The following is a 14,322-nucleotide window of genomic DNA, read 5'->3' as shown; positions in this document are numbered from 1 at the left end:
ATAGTCCCCATTCAAACCAGGAATGGTCTGAGGAAGAGGAGGACACTTGTTTCATGGACGAAGTGGCTATGGAAAGGGGCAAAAGGCCCTAGGGTCCGCTGTGGAAAGCAGCGTACAGAAAGCCGTGTCAGGCATGCTTATTCCCATACACCAGCGTTTGGAGGAGATGGAGGAATGCTTGCGAGATACCTCTCCAAAAGGAGGTAAGAAGACACGCAAGAGAAAACACCTTACCCAAGGGGGAAGTACATCGGCTCGCAGGAGCAAAAGCTCCGAGACCCCCCGAGCCAATTGATACCTGCCACTGCTGCATTGACAGACGCCTTCTCCAGGCTGAAACATGCCTTCATGACCAGAGAGGTAAACCCTCCTATTGAAAGACCCTCTAACCCAGAGGAGGAAAAAAGGGGTTTTAGACCCTCGAGTCCGGAGGAAGACCAGCAGGGCGTTGAAGAGGATACAAACTCGGTTGTAGATGATGAGGAATCGCAACATACCTCCTCAGACGAAGATACCGAGAGATGGGGTATAAAACCCTCGACCTCGGGGAATGCGGCAGCCCCCGTCCTCAAGGCAAACATTAAGGAACAACACCCTACGGAGGGAATGTTCGATCCAGAGGACTTGATTCACGCCAGGTCCACCGACTGGCAGCCGTCAGTCAGGACATCAGAGTATATGTCTAGCAGGCTACGTAAGCCGTTAGAGAAAGAAACCAGAGCAAGGCTCAGAGCGGAATGCCCGCGCCCTGACATCCCACATAAGATTGCTATGACACCGGAACTAGATTCCAAGATGATTACCTTCATGGCCAAACACGTAAAGGACCCTAAGAAGGGTATAGACAGAGCCTGGAAATCATGCCAGGATAAGCTGTTAGATGTAGCAGGCCCGCTCGCAAAGATTTTAGATCTAGCAGAAGGAGCTTCCACCTCCTCCACTCCTATTGATCCGATTATTCTTTCGGGGTGGGCTCAAAGAGCTATTTGTCTGCTCGGGAATGTGAGCTGCGCCATTTCCTGCCGAACGCAGGAAAGGTATACTATTCAAGATTGATGGGAAGCTTGCAGAATTGGCGAACACTGAGTCCGGCGCGGCTGCACAAGGACTGCTTTTTGGTGATCCCTTTATAAAAGAGATGACAAAATTCATGAGCACCTTCACCGCTTTGGATAAGGCGCAGGCCTCTATTAAGAGGGTCTTTTCATCCAAGGTTTTCGCCAGGGCCGGTCGAGGTCGCTCCTCCAGCCGCTATGCTGTCGACCGAAGACCTCAATATCATCAGCAAAACACCTGGCAAGATCGAGCCGACACCTTTTTTCCCTCCAGAGGACGTGGTAGAGGACGCTACTGGAGGAGAGGATCAAGGAGCGGATCTCAACAACCCTCAGGTCAGTCTAACAACTGCAGCGCCAGCGCCGCGCACACCTATTGGGGGGAGATTAGCTTACTTTGCGGACGCTTGGGACGCCTTGTCAGGCGACCCATGGGTGAGGAATGTGGCGCACGGATTGCAGCTAGAATTTTTCGCACAGCCCTTTCAGTACACTTCCCCAGCTCCAATCCATATGTCAGAACTAGATCAAAGAGTGCTAGACAGCGAAATTCAGAACCTGCTCCTGAAGGGGGCGATTCAGACCTGCTCGACGCCAGGCAGATTTTTCAGTCCGATTTTCCTAGTACGCTGAAGGGAGAAAGTGAGACCTGTAATAAACCTAAGGGCACTCAACGAATTCATTGTCTATCGACATTTCAAGATGGAAGGCATCCACATGCTGAGAGATCTTCTCAGACAGAACGATTGGCTCGTTCGCCTAGATCTCAAAGACGCTTACCTTGCAGTGCCCATCCATCCGGAGCACGCGCAGTTTCTAAGGTTTTCTTGGGATCAAAGATTGGGAGTTTACGAGCCTACCCTTCGGGCTATCTTCAGCTCCCTGGGCATTCACCAAGCTGTTAAGACCCGTGGTAGCTCACTTAAGAGAACGAGGCGTCCGCCTGATAATCTATCTGGACGATATCATACTCATGGCCCAATCTCGAGAGTTACTACAGGATCAGGCCAGATTAACAATAGACTTACTTCACAGTCCTGGTTTCCTCATCAACTGGGAGAAGTCGGTTCTGTGCCCTTCCAAGAATTTGGAATTCCTGGGGTTCATTGTAGACACCCAGAACTCGCAGCTTCGTCTTCCGGCTGCCAAGATACACTCGACCAAAAGAGAAATTTGCAGGCTCTTGCAGAAGGATCTCATCTCTCTGCGGGAGCTAGCGAGAGTAATAGGCCTCCTGTCCTCGTCCATACAAGCGATTTTTCCGGGCCCTCTACACTACCGGGAGTTAAAGAAGCTGAAAGGTCAACACTTGCGCCGCAGCCTCTGTTACTCTCAAAGGCTGATGCTATCATCACAAGCGAGGACAGAGCTGAATTGGTGGCTTGCGCACATGGAGGCCCGGGACGGCAGAGCCATTTTCGGTTCCACTCCGGATATCATCATAGAATCCGACGCCAGTCGTTCCGGATGGGGGGCAAGATGTGGCGCAGACGTCACTGGAGGGACCTGGTCTCCACAGGAGCTGGATATGCACATCAATTGCCTAGAGCTCCTCACAGGATCTTTCGCAATACAATCTTTCGCGAAAGACAAAGCGAGCTGTTGCATCCTGCTGAAGATGGACAACATATCTGCCGTGAGATACATAAATGATCTGGGTGGTACCAGGTCTCGTCCACTAGCAGAGCTAGCCAAAGACTTCTGGCATTTCTGCTTGGATCATCAGATCTCAGTAACGGCGGAGTACCTGCCGGGCCTCAAGAATGTAATAGCGGATTGGCACTCTCGCCATTACGTCGATTCCAGCGACTGGAGTCTCGACAAAAACATATTTTTCCGCTTACAGCAACATTGGGGCCCATTGTCCATAGATCTTTTCGCGTCTCGGCTCAACACACAGCTGCCAGTGTTTTACAGCTGGAGGCCCGATCCAGCAGCATCAGCGACGGATGCATTTCTACAGCCTTGGACGCAAGGGGTACTCTATGCATTTCCCCCCTTCTCGATGATAGCGAGGACCCTGGCGAAGGCCCAGCTGGACAGAGCAGAATTAGTCCTCATAGCCCCAGTATGGCCTTCTCAGATTTGGTATCCAGTTATTCAGGAACTTTCCACGGATTCTCCAATCCTTCTACCCCAGTGTCGGGATCTCCTGTCAGATCCATGGGGACGAGTTCACCCTCTACTGATCTCCGGGTCCCTGACCTTGGCAGTGTGGAGGATTTCAGGGCAAGGTGGAGAACTCCGGGTATGTCCAGCACGGCAATTCACCTCATTGAGGAGAGTTGGGCCCCTGCCACCCGCAAACAGTATTCCAATTGCTGGAATGCATGGAAGCGGTGGTGTCAGGACCGAGACGTGCATCCAATTTCAGCGCCGTTAGATGAAATCCTACATTTTTTAGCATCTTTAGTAGAGAAAGGTTTAGCCTATAGAACTGTGAACGCTTACCGTTCAGCAATTTCTGCAGGGCACAATATCATACAAGGAGCTCCTGTGGGAGAACATCACCTAGTATGTAGATTAATGAAGGGTATCCGCCTTACAGTGCCTCCTATGTCCCGTTACAATAAACTTTGGGACGTCAATAAAGTGCTTAATCTCTTCCTTTCCTGGGCGGATAATGAAGAGCTATCCCGTACGGCACTATCCGGCAAGCTTACGACACTACTTTGTCTGATTTCCTGCAGGAGAGTATCCGACCTCAGAGCTCTAGACCTAGAAGGTAGGTCTTTTTCCCCGGACGGTATCATTTTTCATATACGAAGGCGGACTAAATGCGATTCTAGAGTAATCTCTTACCCAGCATTCAGAGAACAACCCAAGCTTTGTGTGGTTCGGTGTTTGAAGGCTTTTGAGGAAGTCACGGCTCCGCTTACACTCTCTCCAAACGGGCAACTCCTGATAGCTATTCGGAAGCCTCACAAAGCAGTTTCGGCCCCTACCTTAGCTCGCTGGGTGCGTTGGACGCTGTCTCAGGCAGGAATAGACACATTGCAGTTCGGAGCCCATTCAGTCAGGGGAGCCATGGCTTCTAAAGCTTTTCAAGTTGGCGTCCGTCTCGAGGACATCATGAGAATGGCTGACTGGGCAGGCAAGTCCATATTTAAGCAATTCTACTTGAAACCAGTAGAACAACCTGCTTCGATAGTGGTGAGTCAGCTTTGAACGAGCATAATGTGAGCCTCCGGTCTTGACATAGAATAAAGATTTTGCATAATAACTTACTAGAAATTCTTGATTCTATTAAAGACACGGAGGCGAACATTATCCCACCCTTCGAAGAAAAGCATATGGCGCTGCATGTAAATGTTGCTTTGTTGTTTCAATCTGCAAGTATAACTTTGTTTACACTGTGTAATGATATGCAGATGTTTTCTTCCTGCCCTCTTGAGAACTAGGGTTGTCATAAGCAAGAGCTAACGTATTCTATCTTTTCTTGACAGCTCCCGAAGACAGGTCCACCTGATATGCACAGTGATGGATCTTACCTCGTTGGGCCTGTTTAAAGTTTATCAACGATATCAACAAGTTAGCAGCCTCAAAAGAGGAAGTAGTTTCTTATTCAGGACTGTTTATTGGGACATTTGGACACTTATTGGAGGAACTGTGTCACGTGACTTTGGGGCACCGATGTACTATTGGGCATCATGGGATTTGGAGTTGTTTTCCCTACTTAGTATTGTGAGGACTTTGTGTGTTTTATGTTATTTTCCTCTTATGTATTTATTTCCTAGCACTTCCAACATGAGTTTTTGTTACATGTAAGTGCGGAAACACCTTGCTGCTGAGCTTCTGTTTAATAATTAATTAAAAGAAAGAGAAGCATAATGTTCGCCTCCGTGTCTTTAATAGTATCAAGAATTTCTAGTAAGTTATTATGGAAAATCTTTATTGTGCATTACAATCACTACAATCACTACAGGTGATCACATGGATGTGGCTGCCAGCGAAGAAGGAGGCAAACATTTTATTAAGGAAAATTCCTAATGGATGCTGCTTAGCAGAGATAGGGCACTCACTTAACTTTGGGTGCTGCTTCTTGCACAGGATAAAGAGGCAGAGAGCATTCTTCTATATCAAAGGGAAGGGAAGGTGAAAGTGCACCGCCCAAATCAAAAATTATTTCGTAAAGGAAATAGTCCCCCATACTAAAGAGCGACTCAGGCTTCCTCCCTTGTTCGGCATTGTCCTTCCTGATACAGAGATGCAGCAAGATGGATTTTGCTGCTTTGTGTGGAATAAGGAGGATTGAGCAGAGAAGCTGCTATCTGAATCCAGTCCACTAAAAACCTGTATATAACGTGCCACAAAAAGATTCATCTGCTGTGGACAGAAGCTGTGGCAACCAAAAGGTGAGGAGAGTGCAATTTGCAGTGGTACACGAGGTACTACCGGGGTGGATGGGGCTGGTGCCCCTAAATACAGGCCTGCAGGATGATTGCACACAGTGGAATCCCTGAGACATTTTGATTTCTTTATGTTATTGAAGTGGACTGCTGCTGCCTGTTCTGTCAGGCTTGGTTGTGGACCGGTTTACAGTTTCCAATCAGAAGCACAATAGTCTCCTGAACCCAGCACAATGTCAAGAAAGGATAGGTTGTGTGCCAAGTCTAGTGCAGTTCCACAGTTAAGGAAAAGCGTGTGTGGAATATTGTCTGGAGAAATTCTGCATTTGTTAAACGGAGCGCTTGCTGGAATCTACAATCTCGCATGGGAGCTTGCTGTGCTCAGCGCTCAATTCACCTGACCTGATCTGCACATAACCTCTTGGCCAGCGCGAACCGTGTGCAAAGTTGTGTGCCAAGTCTAGTGCAGTTCTGCAGTTCATGGATTAGAGGATCTGGATCTTGGTCGCAGTGTGGCCCTTAGCAACAGCAATATTCGCCATACATTGGAATCCTCGCATCAGATGTCGGCGTGGTAGGTGATATTCTGATCTTGTGGGCGGTGAGCTTCAGCTATATCGTTTATTACCTTCTTGACTGTTAGCCACAGTTTTCCATATTGTGTCTACTCGAACACCTTTTTTTAAGCATAGCAGGCTGGAGCTTTTCTTTGTTTTGCCATCCCCGCCCATATTCTAATACTTGCAGATGTACTTGAGAAGTGGTAACAAGATGGCACCACGGCATGAAAAAACCTGGCGCCAATAACAGACCAAGAAATGTTACTGGCCGTTAATCTTCCTCGGCCCCGGGATAAGCTCCCTCAGGACTTAATGTGGTTCACGGTGCATCACAGTCTTCATGTGAGGCCCTGTCCCCCGCCTCCTGTTAAATCAGTTCGCACAATATACTGGGCGTGGTCTCTGAATAGGGCAAAAATAACCGCTTTTTTTAATTAGCTTTTGACTACTACTAGCAATCATGACTGATCATGGACGGACCTCTAATGATTCTAGTCTTGCACCTGTCAGTGAGCCTTCTGCTCTTAATACGGCTAATGTGCCCCATAGTCTTGTTCATGACTCTTTTAATGTATCTGGTACTATGGACACATCGTCCAATTTATTTCCAACTGTGCCACTCAACATGGACTCAACAATTTCATCTTATGAATCTTGACCTGCTGAGGTGCCCCCAAGGAGGCTCTTCACAATTATTCGGCACCTTGACAATAGACGTGATGCCAGCCAAGACGACATTGTGACTGAGATCAATAAAGTCCTCTGTGTTCTGGTTTCCCTATATGAGGGTATTAAAACAGAAACTAAAATGTATTCTGCCATGTTGGAATCCCTTCATTTTAAATTTGAGAACATTAAAACACATAGCACTGTTAAAGAATTCTTCTTTAATCAAAAGCAAGAGGTATTAGTGTTACAAAATACTGCGGAACGGAATCAGGAGGACTGTATCTGCGTTTCTTCAGCTAGCCAGAGTCAATTCAGTGGTGCTATGCCTAATGCCCTGAATCAAATCACTGAAGACCTAATAAGAAATGATGCGATTCAAGGGATGGTAGCGGTTGCAAAGGAGTTAGTTTCAACTAGTTTAAATATTCCTTGCCCTCTCCCATCATTAATTACAACAGAGAGGGTTGATTTAACTATGTCTATGGCCAAGGTGTCTGCAACTCCCGAAGATTCATCCTTAGCGGATGATCTTGGGGTGGCAGCAACGAAACTGGTAGCGATTGAAACCATTACTAATAAGGAAGACCTGTGTTTGGGTCCAAAGTCGACAAAACCTTGCAAAAAAAGGGGAGGTAAACAGATTGGTAAAATGAAACATGTGTCCATAAATCCTTTGAATAAACAGGCGGCGAGAACATTTGTTAATTAATTTCTGAAGAGACCATTAGTTAAAGCAGTATTGGGGTCTCAGGTGGTGAAGTCCCATTGTTCACCTGATGAAAACCCTAATACCGGGGACTTTAATTCAAAGGGGTTATCTTTATCACTGTGAATGAGGCTTCCAACCCTCCCCTCCTCCTGTGATAAAATCTGTTGTGCCTTCATTGTCAACAGATTTGCAACCCCTTAATATTTCAGCTGGTTTGGGGCAGTTGACATCTGTAAGAGGCAATGGAACTCCTACCACTGCTTTGGGCCTCATTACGAATGTGGCGGTAAGGCAACAACGGCGCCAGTAGTGCTACCGGGGCTGTTGTCAGCATACCACCACATTACGAGTTCTACTTGCGGGTGCCGCTCTACACCCGCAAGCAGAACTTGTGATTGCACCGGCACAGTTATAAACAGTGCCGGTGCAACCATGCTCCCCACCCCCATTCTGCCCTAAAGGGCAGAATGGGGATCGGGAGCCCGGCCATATCAGCACCCGTGAATGAACAATTACCGGCCCATTCAACTCGTAATGGCCCGGTAATAGCCCATTCGTGGGTGCCGGTAGCGAGTTTGGCGGTAGCCGTGCCCTTATTAAGGGCACGGCTACCGCCAAACTCGTAATGAGGCACTATGAGTATTAATCCTTTTTATGTACCCTTCAAGTTTAATAGAGCTTCTCCTGTAGATGTGAGCATTGTTCCTCCGGTCTTTCAAGTTAATTATCTGCAAAGAAATTGTAGATCAGATACCAACAGATCAGGGCTGATTGGTCCAAATTGGAATGAACGGAATCAAATGTAAAGTATATTGAAGGAGAGGAAGGGTAGAGAGTTCCAAAATTCAATACCTGAAAATCCTGTACCGGTCGGTACCTTTTGATTAAAATGAATAGGCCCAATGATTGGAATCGACTGGTTAATGATCAAGGTAGTGAATGTGCATTTAGGATGTAACTGGAAAACGTTTTGACTGAAAACAAACATGTGGTGCTAAACCACACTACTGTATTGACGCTGTTGAATGCAATCCCAAATCTTAAGGCTATTGCCTCATGTGATATTGACAGAATTGTTTTTATTAACCACTTTAGAACTGATCGTGTTGTCATTTATTTTAGGTCTAAGCTGCTATTTCATATTGTAATGAGTGAATTGCACACCGTTCCTGTACTCAGCTTCGATTTGACACCTTATTCGGATAAGGATTATAATCGGTTCCGAGGGGGCAGCAGTGATCAAGAATTACTCATGCTGAATGAAATTGTGGTTTGTCTAGACACAGGCAGGGGTCAAGATCGTACAATCCGGCTATCAAAGGCTGACCTAACAATGGTTGATAAATAAAGTGATTGGTCCTGGATGGCTGGTGCCCTATTTGTTAGGAAGCAAGGACCGGCCATTCAATTACTCTAATGATATAATTCAACCTTTCTCATATTTGTCTTGGAACACACAAGGTCACATTAATTTACTCATCAATCCCACTGTAGGCCGAATTCGGAAAATGTATCCTCTAATATCTTTACAAGAAACCTGGCTAAGGAAAGCACTGTATCGGATGGCTATACCTCCAACTTTCTGGTAGGTAAAAAGTGTGATTATGGTTGGCTCTATGTAGGCCTACTAACACTTGTGAAATTTTGTGAGACTGTTTGTATTGTTCAATGGATAAACGTGTGCACCAGTGTTTTGGCAACACATATCAGGCTTTCTGTAGTGTGAAATAGATATTTTGATTTTTAATATGGCATGTTGGTTTGGATTATCTGATTCTGTTTTTAGAAAACATCATGAAGAGTGCAAATAATTGACTCAAATATGTGGGTGGTGTGAGAAACCTGATGGTATTCTCCCACCCAGTCCCTCAGGATTTTCCATTCAGGTGACCAGGGAAGGGCCATCACTTTTGGATCCCGATCCTGGGGGTGGACAAGCGAGGGAGGATCACCTGAGTGGAGGGTCACAAGGGATTGGGAGGAGGATACCCAAAGGCGAGACATGGTATTTCCCCAGACACAACAACACCACCACAATCTACTCTCCCTCAGCCTTTATGGGGTATCTTCAATCTCACCCCATCTCCCCATCCCCATTTCCAACAAATACTGAGACAAGGAAGAAGCAACTAAGATCAGTAAAGATTACCCATAGGAGTAAGATGGGGAAAATAAGGACAACCTACCATAGAAAGAACTCAAGTTGTCCCACTAATAGAGTCAGGCAGGGTCAGGCATTTGATAGTAACAATTCACACCTGACTCCACTTGACTGGTATTTTCACTATAAAAGGTGTGGTCTGACACAGATGTATGAGCGAGTAGGAAAGCAAGCAGAATAGCGAGTTGGGAGGAGAGCTGAGATGCTAGAGCTGCCCTATTTGTTAAACAGAGCGCTCACTGGGATCTATAATCTCGCCTGGGACCCGGCACTTAATTCACCTCACATGATCTGCACATAACCTCTTGGCCAGCACGAAGGAACATCCCATCGAAAGAACGTTACAAGGTAAGAAGTAACTTGTTCTTCGAAGGGATTGTGTCCTCCGACGTATTCCTTATCTTAGATAGGCTCCCATAGCAGTATTCTGTTATTGGAGGTGGGAGTACTGACTTCATGCTTCCTCTTATTGATGAATAGAGTGCAATACTGCCCTTCCAAACCTAGTCTCTTGACTGGAGGAGGAATCCAAGTTGTAACATCGTGTAAAGGTATGGACGGACGACCATGTGGCGACCGCACAAATGTCTTTAACCGGCACTCCTCTTTTGAGGGCCGATGAAGCTGCAATACCTCTGGTCGAATGAGCCCTAAGGTTTTGAGGGGGCTCTTTTCCTGCCAGTTTATAACATTCCAAAATGGCTAAAATGATCCATCTGGAAATGGTCTGCTTAGTTATTGGTAACCCCAGCTTGTGACATGCATAGCCTACAAACAGCTGGTCTGCTTGTCTTATCCTAGCCAGTCTACTGATGTAAAAACTTAAAGCCCTTCTTGGGTCCAGCCTGTGTAACCTCTCTTCCTCTTTCCCCGGATGAGGAGGAGGATAGAAAGATGGAAGGGTAATCTTCTGAGTGATATGAAATTCAGAAACCACCTTTGTGAGGAAATTAGGCTTCACTTGCAGAACAACTTTGTCTTTGTGAAAGATAGTATGAGGGGGTTTACAAGAAAGAGCTTGTAACTCGCTCACCCTTCTAGCAGATGTAAGTGCTATTAATAAAACAGTCTTAAGGGTAAGAAATCTTAACGAACAAGAGTGGAGTGGTTCGAAAGGTGTGCCCATCAGGAAAGTTAGGACTAAGTTTAAATCCCATAGGGGAACCTGGAATGGTCTTGGGGGATAAACGTTAGTTAACCCCTTTAGAAGCTGTATTACCAAGGGTAACTTGAAATAGGATGGTTCTTCCGCAGTGCGGTTAAAGATGGATAGCGCTGCGAGATAGCCCTTGATGGTGCCAACTTGAAGGCCTGAATTCGCTAAATAGAGTAGGAAGGACAAAACCATTGGCGTACCGCATGAAAAGGGATCGATATTCTTTTCCCTACACCAGCTGCAAAATCTGTTCCAACGGCTGCGGTTTAAAGATTTTCTTGCTGGCCTTCTTGCCAAAAGCAACCCCTCCATAACTTCATCAGGGAGGTCCCAATCCTTGTACCTCAGCCTTTCAGAAGCCAAGCGTGAAGGTTGAGGGTTTTGATGTCTGGATGGAGAACCTGACCTCCCTTCTGTGAGAGCAGATTCTCTCTGAGTGGAAGTCGAATTGGAGGGCAGATGGACAAGTCTAGAAGGTCCGGGTACCACGTTCTCCTGGCCCAATCCCGGGCAATTAGGATCATGGTTTTCCGGAATCTTCTCAACCTCCTGATCATTTGAGGAATGACAGGGACCGGTGGAAACGCGTACAGAAGCGGAAACTCCCAGTCCACTATGAACGCGTCTCCCAGAGCTCCTCTCGGGGGAAATTCCCTTGAACAGAACTGATCGCACTTCCTGTTGACACTGGTGGCGAACAGATCCACCTAGGGGGTTCCCCAAAGGGCGAAGATCTCTTGAAGGACTTCCTGAGCTATTTCCCACTCGTGGGAGACTGTGCTCTGCCTGCTCAGAGCGTCCGCTGTCAAGTTCTTCTCTCCGGCTAGGTGAACTGCCAATAGAGAGATTCCTTCTTGGATTGCCCAAAACCAGAGCTGCATCGCCTCTCTGCACAGAGGTAGTGATCCTACGCCTCCTCTTTTGTTGAGGTAATGCATAGCCACTGTGTTGTCCGTCATTATCAGGACATTCTTTCCTTGTACAGATGGCAGAAAAGCCTTCAGCGCAAGTCTGATGGCCCTCAGCTCTAACAGGTTGATATGTAGTCTGGACTCCGATGGAGACCAACGACCGCTGATGGTCAAGTCGTTGGCGTGGGCTCCCCACCCCGTGAGTGAGGCATCCGTGACTACTGTTATCTCCGGCCAGGGTTGCCAAATCTGTTCTCCTTTCAGAATGTTCTCCTGTCAGGCCCACCACTGAAGGTCTCGAGCCACCCTGTCGGGAACCTGAAGAAGATCTGTCATTCTCCCTGAGAATTGTGACCACTGAGTTCTCAGTGTCCACTGGAGGGATCTCATTCTCAGGCGAGCCTCTGGCACTAGGAAAATGCAGGATGCCATGAGGCCTACCAACCTCAAAAAGTCGAAGGCTGGGAGACGTTGGGCATTTTGAAACTTGGTAACCATCTGTAGAATATCTTGAGCCCTCACCTCTGGTGGCAAGGCTTTTCCCAGGGAAGTGTCCAGGATCGCTCCGATGAACTGGAGTCTCTGCGATGGTATCATTTGTGACTTCTTTAAATTGAGGGAGTAGACCAGTCTGTGCAGGGAGTGGCAAACGTGATTTAGCTGGATCTGAGCTTGTTCCGAAGATACAGCCCTGATCAACCAATCGTCCAGGTAGCAGTAGATGTGAATCCCTTCCCTCCTTAGACTTGCCGCCACTACCGACATTAACTTGGTGAAGACCCTCGGGTGGAGGTCAGCCCAAATGGCAGTACCCGAAATTGATAATGAGAGTTGCCAATTGCAAACCTCAGGTATTTCCTGTGTTTGAGATGGATTGGCACATGGAAATAAGCGTCCTGAAGGTCCAGAGATACCAACCAGTCCTGGAACTGAAGGGCCTGAAGGATCTGAGAAAGAGTTACCATCTTGAATTTGTCTTTCCTGAGTAATTTGTTCAATTCTCGCAAGTCCAAGATGGGTCTCAGTCCTCCATCTTTCTTTGGAATGAGAAAGTAAGTGGAGTACCAGCCCCTGTTCCTCTCCGCTACAGGTACCGGTTCTATGGCACCATTCTCTAGTAGGTCTAAAATTTCCTGCAAGAGGAGCGGATCTGGAGCTTTTTGAGAGCCGATCCCTGGTGGATGACTCTGAGGTATGCGTAGGAGAGGCAGGCAGTAACCTTGTGCAACTGTCTCCAATGCCCAATCATCTGACGTGATAGCCTGCCATTCCGCCAGATGTTGAGTTAACCTGCCTCCTACAGGTGTCTTGTGAGGGAAGTCCTCAGAGTGGTTTTGGGGCGGCTGATGCAGATGCCGATGGTAAAGAGGCACCTGCTGTTGCTGCGGCTTTTGAATATCTACCCCGTCCACCTCGGGTAGTTCTTCTTTGTCCCCTTTGAGCCGGTCGTCCTCTACCTCTTCCGAATGCGGAGTAGAAGCGAAAGGACTTGCCTCTCGCAGAGGATCCTGTGGGACGAAAAGGTGTCTGACGGATTGCAGCGCCTAGTTTTTTTGCTGCTGCCTTTGATGTTTGCAGTTTTTCTAAACTGTCATCCGCCTTTTTCCCAAACAAAGAAGAGCCATTGAATGACATGTTCAAGAGTCTGGCTTGCACATCTGGGGCAAAACCAGACTTTCTCAACCAAGCGAATCTCCTGGTTGTTGTACTTGCCGCCATTGCTCTGCTGATACTGTCAGCCGAATCAATGTCCGTCTGGAGGGATTCGCACATAGCGTTTTTACCGTCCTGTATGATATTTAGGAACGCCTCCCTTTCTTCTCCCTCCGGGATGCAGTCAGCCACTGTAGAAGCACACTCCCAAAGTGTATGGCTGAATCTAGCAAGGGTGCAAGTAGCATTAATAGATTTTAACGCCATGCTACATGCCGAAAAAAACTTTCTTAGCCATAGCATCATATTTTTTGTCGCCCCTATCCTGTGGGACGGTAGGGTAAGCAGTCTTGATGTCAGTAGAAGATGCTGCCTGTACCACCAGACTTTCTGGGGATGGGTGTTTGGACAAAAACTCCGGGTCTGCAGAAGATACCCTGTATTTAGTAGACAGTTTTTTATTTACTGCCGGGACGACATCTGGGGTTTCCCAGTTTGTCATGATTTTCCTTTGAAGAGCCTTATGAAAAGGTACTACAGGATCCTCCTGTGGACCTTTATCAAGAATATCCGTGAGGTCATCTTGTTGGAAAGCCTGTGAAGGTGTTGACCACCCCATAAATTCTGTGATCCTGGCCATTAAGGCTCTATAGGGGGTTTCAGCATGCTCCCCCGGGTCTGGCCTAGCGAACTCCACCTCAGGGGAAGTGTCTAAACCACTTGCATCATGTAAGGAATCATGGAGTTCCTTTAATCTGCGTTCCTCTGAGGATAACTCCTCTTGAACTGGGGTTGCAGATCCCTGCAACTCAAATGTCTCTTCTTGGTCAGATAGTTCTCCCTCTTCCATAATTGAGGACATTGTTCTCAATTGGTCTGAACTCACAAAGGGTGTGAAACCCATCTCCAAGGCAGAGGGTGCCAAACGTGTTGTAATCGGCCTCGAAAACGTCGATGTCGTCGACGTCGAAGGCTTCGAACGTGGCATCGAAAACAAAGGCGGAGGCCTCGAGGTCCTCGATAGAATTGGGATTCTACTTGAGGATGTCGACAATCTCGACGACATCGTCATCGAAGACCTGGGGATAGCCACTGGGTG

The 14,322-nt window shown here is 47.2% G+C and overlaps 1 protein-coding gene and 1 long non-coding RNA gene across 2 annotated transcripts in view; one reads left to right on the top strand and one right to left on the bottom strand.

Annotated features, from left to right (window-relative positions):
• Positions 1-4,886, top strand: part of LOC138493168 (uncharacterized) — a 91,687-nt gene extending 86,801 nt beyond the window's left edge. Inside the window, exon 2 of the long non-coding RNA XR_011276288.1 lies at positions 4,502-4,886. This is a non-coding gene — a long non-coding RNA (uncharacterized lncRNA). The remainder of the gene's footprint in view (positions 1-4,501) is intronic.
• The window catches only part of LOC138493169 (disintegrin and metalloproteinase domain-containing protein 9-like), a 4,098,706-nt gene that overhangs the window by 3,834,208 nt on the left and 250,176 nt on the right, over positions 1-14,322 (bottom strand). The gene's annotated exons all lie outside the window — the stretch shown is intronic.

The sequence above is a fragment of the Ambystoma mexicanum genome, chromosome 10 (assembly GCF_040938575.1).
Source record: "Ambystoma mexicanum isolate Mex_15411 chromosome 10, UKY_AmexF1_1, whole genome shotgun sequence".
Taxonomy (NCBI): domain Eukaryota; kingdom Metazoa; phylum Chordata; class Amphibia; order Caudata; family Ambystomatidae; genus Ambystoma; species Ambystoma mexicanum.
This window is presented reverse-complemented; position numbering and strand designations above follow the sequence as displayed.